This window comes from Motacilla alba, chromosome 6 (assembly GCF_015832195.1).
Source record: "Motacilla alba alba isolate MOTALB_02 chromosome 6, Motacilla_alba_V1.0_pri, whole genome shotgun sequence".
Taxonomy (NCBI): domain Eukaryota; kingdom Metazoa; phylum Chordata; class Aves; order Passeriformes; family Motacillidae; genus Motacilla; species Motacilla alba.
In genome coordinates, this window is record NC_052021.1 from 13,651,088 (window position 1) to 13,657,838 (window position 6,751).

Here is a 6,751-nt window from a genome sequence, read left to right on the forward strand (position 1 = left end):
CCTTACTTACTACAAGTCTGCCCTTTGCCACCTGAAGCCTCTGGGGAAAAAAACCTATTTTAAAAAAGACTGTAAATTTTCTTTTACTTCAAAGACAGAAGACATTCAGACCTATTTCTAAGTAAGGGCAATCAAAGACCCTAAGCTTGATTCCTGGCTGTATGTACTTGACTGACCTCTTCAAAAAGCACTCCCCTTTTCCCATGCTCCAGGTCTTAAAACACACATTTATTAATATACTTTTTTTCAAAACATTCATTATGCTAAAATTTTCACCTACCTCTGGGTCTAGTTTGCCAGGTTTTACTTTCCCAGTTTTTTTTTCACCAATGAGACACAAGTGTCCAGTAACCAGACACTTTCTGTCAAAAAAAAAATCTTACAGTCAGTGGGAGAGTGAGTTCAAAGTATCCCAGTGGAGATGCTGGAGAGAGATGAACACTCCAAAGCACTTCTTAATATTTTTACAACTTCATTCAATTTCCACTTTTTTTTCTGCTTGGAAAAAGAAACTCCTCTTTCCAACATCCTTGTGTTAGGCTCTCCCCAGCGTCTTGGAAATCAAACCACAGTAAGGACTTGTAAAATATTTTATTGCATTTGAAACCACTGACTCTTGAGAAGCTTTAAATATATCTGTTCATTTTTCAGTTAATTCATTCAAGTGTTATCCAGTAAACTCTTTTTTTCAACAACAGATACAATGAAATACATATATTGAAAAGCATTCATTGCAAGATGCAGTGCAAAACAGATCAACAGATGTTGGTTTTATCATGGATCAAAGACTTTACATGTAGGATGCATAATCTATGTGTGCAGACTGAATCAGTTAGCCCTTCACTCCAGGTGAACAGCTTGAATGCAAAGCATTTTTAAATGTTAATATCATAGTTGTTTAATGTTTGGAATTAATGGAAGCAGGATTGTTCCTTTACTTCCAAGACAACTCTGGTGACACCAGAAGCCAAGAAAACCCACGATTTGTACATATATATAATTTTCACACTGAGGAAGAGTAGGTTTCGAGGATAACTTTTCCTTCTGATGGACTTTCTGAAGGGCGCTGTAAAATTAATTTCTTATCCCCCCTCTGCACATGATCAGACATCCCTGTTCTGTTGTTTCATAATACACAAGCTTCATTGTTTCTTCAGCAATATTCTAGTCAGATAATGAAAAGAAACACCCTTTCATCATTCTGTATATGGACATAGTTGCTATGAAGTTACAATAAACATGTGCAAGACAGTGGAATTTAGGAAACCTGGAAGGTTTTCAGGTTAGGCTACCATGCAGTCACCCATGCTGATGAGCTGCTTCTTGAAACACAGTAGGTTAGTGAATCAAGTCCAAGCAGGTTATGAAAATTATCACATTATTTAAAATCCCATACACTGACATGGAAACCTGAAAGGAGAAAAATAAGAGATGATTAGGTGAGTAGACTATTACATCTGACAATTGAGCTGAGAGGGGACACTGAAGGGATATGGACACAGATAGAAATTTGGGTAGCTGGGTAACCCAGTCATTTGTATGGATGGCAAGTATGACAAAGAAATCCCTTCTGCATTTGCCAGTTGTTTTAGAATTCCTCTTTCCTTGCGCTGTTGGATCAGTTTCCGCAAGGATACGTTACTAGGTTTTGCAAGTATTTCTCATACTTGGACTCTGCCCAAAGAATTTGCAGGGAAGATCAGGGCACCAAGCAATGGAACTCCTTGCAGCCATTTGATTCAATTTGTTGTAGCTGGACTTTTAAGAAATAGTTCTGTAAATGTGTGCTCAAACATCTGTAGGGTGTTTTTTAGGGAAATCAGCAGTCTGGTTTTTGTAACCTGCTTTGACATGTCCAATCTCACTGAAAACTTTGCTTTGGCCAGAAGGAAACCCACTACTTTCCAGCATCAGGGGAAGCTCCAAGGATTATTGCCCTTTCTAATTCACATTCTTTCTTCAGGTCAATTATTACCCTCATGCCCTTTGCTTGCCACTAGGAAATCAAAACTGTTTCTATAAACAATAGGAAAATCTATTCTTGTTTTAAATTATGTTTTTCATCCACTTTTGCTAAAAATACCCAAGATATGCCTGGAAATCCCTTTCAGAATGAAAGGGGTCAGTCAGTGAATGACATGCCCAACATGCATAACATGCTTTACTACTGCAAATAGTAGCTGGTACTAGCCACAGAACATGCTTAGCTTTTTCCCCTTTAACATTTAGCTTCACAGTATGTAGTAATTTTAATAGTGTTATGATCATTGCTACATCCTACCACTAGGATACACATCAAGAATACTGATCAAAGAAGCTCCCTATAAAACAGTATCTTTTCCACTTCTGCTGGCACAGGATATGAGTCCTGGAAGGAACTGATGTAAATTTGATTCCTGTACCCTTAAAACATCATGGTGTGCTGTACAGTGATCACTGGGGAATCTCTACGTGGTCTGGGCTTTGACACAACCACGTGGGCCTCCTCCAAGAACAAACAACATGAATGCTTGCAGTCCTGATAACAGCTGGATCTGCAGGATGATTTGTACAGTTATTAGCTGGAAGTTATTTTCTATAGAGTCCCTTGTAGTCCATTCAGTGCTGTTGGAGGCTGCAGGATCTGCTCATCATCCTCCAGCCGTTCTCTCATTAATACACCTCTGACCTGGAGGCCTATTCTGAGTGGGACAGAGTCAGTTAAATCACCTGTCTCTTGGCTATACTTATGAAGACATAATTACCAGGATTAGACCGCACCATTAATTTAGAGCAAAAATAATACTGTCTGTAAGACTTTGAAGATTTAAATCCCCAGGACTCAGTAGCAGAACCCTGGTAAAGCCCGTGTTTCTGGACAGTGACCTATTGCTGTGTCCAGAATCCTTTAGTGTGAAAAGGAAGTCCTCTAGCAATGTAATTGTTTTCTTGATATACCTACACTGTAGTTTTGGGGTTCTTTTGCTAGTCAGATAAAAAAATTGATGACAAAATATGTCTTTGTATCTCACCCTGTTACCCTATGTACTTAAAAATGTGATTTCATTTACCCTTTTTCTGTTCACAAAGTTTATTTGAAAGGTTGCTACTAGCCCTGCAATATGAGCCCACTTAAGAACTCAGCCCATGGTGCATAACTGAAGGAGCAAACCTGTACTCCATGTTTAAAGTTAACCTGAAATTTAATTACATGGAGACTGCTATTATTTATTTGGAGCAGTTAGATTTCACGTGCTCTGCAGATTAAAAGAAAGTTCTTAACCCCCTATTTTATGAGACCAACAAAGAGATTAACATTATTCAAAATTGTTAAGGAAGAGGGTAAGAGAAGCAGGAAGCATGTTTGGCACATCACTAAGAAAGGATGTGTTGGAGAAAGTGGAATGGAGAAGAGAAGACAGAGCAAATGGCCAAACATTAAAACAGAAAAGCACAAGTGCTAGATCAGGAAAGGAAACCAACTGAAAACATGAGGATGGGGGGAGAACAATGCAAAAGAGTTCGTGGTTGGTGCAGAATGATCAGGCCAAAGCTAATGAGCTTTTTCTCCCACTCTGAAATCGACAGATCTACCACGTGCTCCAGCGAACTGTGGTTTCTTTCCATAGCAAGGCGGATGACTTTTTATCAGATGTGTCACTTGGTGAAATAATTGCCAGCAATAATGGTGCAATAGCAGCATACTCCGAGCACAATTTATCCATGTCTGTTCTATCTTTCAACTTCAAAGCTTCTACTGCCTCACAGATCACATCAAAATGACACCTCTGTCGTTAATGACAGTGGTCTAATGCAATACTGAGAAGTCAAATCGCTTCTCCAGATAGGCAGAATGCCTCATACAGAAACTAGGCATGTGCACGGGTCCTGACATTCGTATTCAGATTTGTATTTGTGGGGAAGAGGGTGGGTTTGACATACAGATTTATTCACATTTGAAACAGCCTGTTTTATAAAACACAAAATTCACTAAAATTAGAAAGGAATGGGGACAAGAGTAGCACGCAGAGCCTTAACTTATGCAAAGTGAATGCCTGGATATAGGAAATTTCCCTTTGCACAGCCCACAGCACATGTTAGCCAGTGTCACAGGTCAGAGATGTGATTTGTCTTCAAAGAAAGAAAGAAGCAAATGAGTCAAATAAAGAAAATTGTACCTTAAAATGCGTACTGTCCTTGTAGGCAAATGCACATATTTTTATGGATCTAGGAACAAAACAAGCTGCTGTGAAGCCCCTCCTGGTGGTCATTACTCAGGTAAAGAAGAAAGCTGGGAAACTGCAGTTATTAAAAAGAAAGAATTGTCTGTTTATTTTCCAGTGCTGTTTGAAAATTACCATAGAACAGTAAATCTCTAAATATGAAAAATATCTATTCTTCTTACATAGTATACATAAACACACATGCAGCCAACTTAGTGGCAGGGACACCATTTGTTTAAGTTTCATTAAGATGTGTAGTTAAAAGCCTTATTAAAAGGGTCCATTTCTCACTTCAGTGAGTTCAGTGAAATTTATTGCCTGAGGGTTAAGTAGTGCTTCAGAGGAAAAATGAGATTTAGGAATATTTTCATATGTTACCATCTTTTCCAACGGAAACATTTCCTATAATGGCTGCTTGGATGGAGGGGTTTAGACTTTGCATGTTTTCGCAGTGCTTTATGTACTATCAATAACATCAAGACAATCAAAATAACCAGCTCTCAGCTTCACCTTTAAGGAAAAAAAAGGGAAAAAATCTTCTTTGGGTAGAAAGCAAGGCCAATTTTTTGGTAAAATATTTATTTTTCTCAGTTATAATTGCTCTTCCACAAAGATGGCTAGAAGGACTTAGTTAAAAAGACAAATAAAGAGAGGGAAAGAAATGGAAAAGGAAAATTTTCTCAAACCCCACATTTTGGATGTGAAAAGGAGACATTCTACGGCAGCCATTAGCAGTGTACTGCCATTGAATGGGGTCTATTGTGTAAATTACTGACTGACTATTTGTGTGCTTTGTCTTGTGTGCTGGTGGCCTTGTTATTTACTGGTTGTAGACATTTTGGAACAGCCTAACTTGAAAATCAGTTCTGTGAATCAGATTTTTCCTCTAGACCATGATTATGGGCCAGGAGACTGCTTCCATGAAGCTGAAAGTGCCCATGGGCTGGGGAAGTTTACAGAGGCACGAAGAGACTGAGTACATCTAAATATAATGCACTGAAAACTGCCGTGATTATCCAATTTTGTTGCATTGGTTTTGTTTTTCTTTTTTAATTATTGATCTTAAAGCTGTAGATAGGAGATGGCAGAGAGATTGACACTGCTCAGTTGCTGCTGCCCGCTTCATTGAGGGAACAAATTTCAAGCAACATTTATTTCTTGTTTCGTAAATATTCAATGGCAGCTCACTGGTTAGGTCTTCCTTGGGGATAAGGAGGAGGAAATTGTGGTTTGGCTTTTTCTGAAGAAATTAGGATGTTTATTAATACTCTTACTTTCAAGCCAGCTTATTTAAGCAATGATTTAATGAAGTCTTAATTTTGCATTCTTCTAGTGTTTAATTATTAATTTTTGTGTTAATTTATGTCCATGACCACAGACCTTTTCCTTCTCCTCCCAAACACTAAATTTCACTCATGTTACTGTGTAAAATTTGAAATATTTTCTCTTTCTGTGCATAGACTCCTCTCTGTCAGAAATAGCTCCCAGTTGTGCTCTGACACAGGGGTAGAGCATGTTTCTCCAAACTTGTCATGACTATTACTTTGCTGTCAGTTAGCAATTTTTGGAGTTGATTTTTTCTTAAACTGACCTACAGTTTTAAAATTAAGGGACTGCCTATGATTTCAATTTGATTTATTACATAACTTTATTTACTTCATTTTTGCCTCAGTTGGCTTTCCTTCTATTCTAATTTTTTCATAATGTTTCCGCAGGAAGAAATACAGAAGCAGGAAGCTGGAGCAGCAACAGAGCATTTCCAGTTTCCCTCTTGGTCACACAATTCTGCACAAACTGCACATCAGAGGTGGCTTAAATGAGAGAGTCTCTCTGTGTATTCACCCTTTATTATGCTCACTGCCTTTCTACTGTTTCCTCAAGCAATAAATGTTGCATTTTGTCCAAAAGAGTGACCACCAGTAGCTGCTGCAACAAGTACTTGTTTTATATATATCAGGTTCTGGATTACATATATACTAAAAATACTGTGAAAAAAACCCCACTAGATATAAGTTTGTCATAGTAGTAAGCTTAGAAATGTTTTTCTCTCTATGGTTGGCTTTGTAAAAAGAAATACTTCTAAAACTACTGCCCTGTAATCAGCCAAGGACCCTAACGAAAAAGCACTTTTAGAAAGTGCAAAGATATAATAGTCCCAAGATGAATCTGCCCTACAGTTCCATTTTCTGCCATACAAACCTTTGGGAGCTTATCGTTGAAGCCACATTAGTCTTGATTTAAGGTCTTTTGACACATTATTACAGCACACTGCCATCACTTCACACCTGTCATTCTGTCAGTCAGAAGAGAGGGAGGGGAAACAATTTTGATGTCAATCAACAAATCCTTCGGGAGGTGTAACCTGTTAAGACATATTACCCTTTGCCCATTGCGATTTACAGGCTTTGAATTTAAAGGACATATGCCAGAAATAATTAAAGACTAATCTTTATTGTACTCACTTACGAATGAAGGCATTTAGTACCACCAGCACATTTATATTGTCCAGAAGAAGAAAGAGATAGAGGAGCAGAGACTGATACTACAAC

The 6,751-nt window shown here is 38.1% G+C and overlaps 1 long non-coding RNA gene across 1 annotated transcript; it reads right to left on the bottom strand.

The window, feature by feature from the left end:
* Window positions 1-599: 599 nt before the first annotated feature.
* On the bottom strand, window positions 600-6,445 carry LOC119702602. The gene is made up of 3 exons (XR_005257394.1): window positions 6,402-6,445; window positions 4,158-4,278; window positions 600-1,410 (listed from the first exon to the last, which is right to left on the bottom strand). It is a non-coding gene; the product is annotated as an uncharacterized LOC119702602 (long non-coding RNA).
* Between the last annotated feature and the right edge of the window lie 306 nt (window positions 6,446-6,751).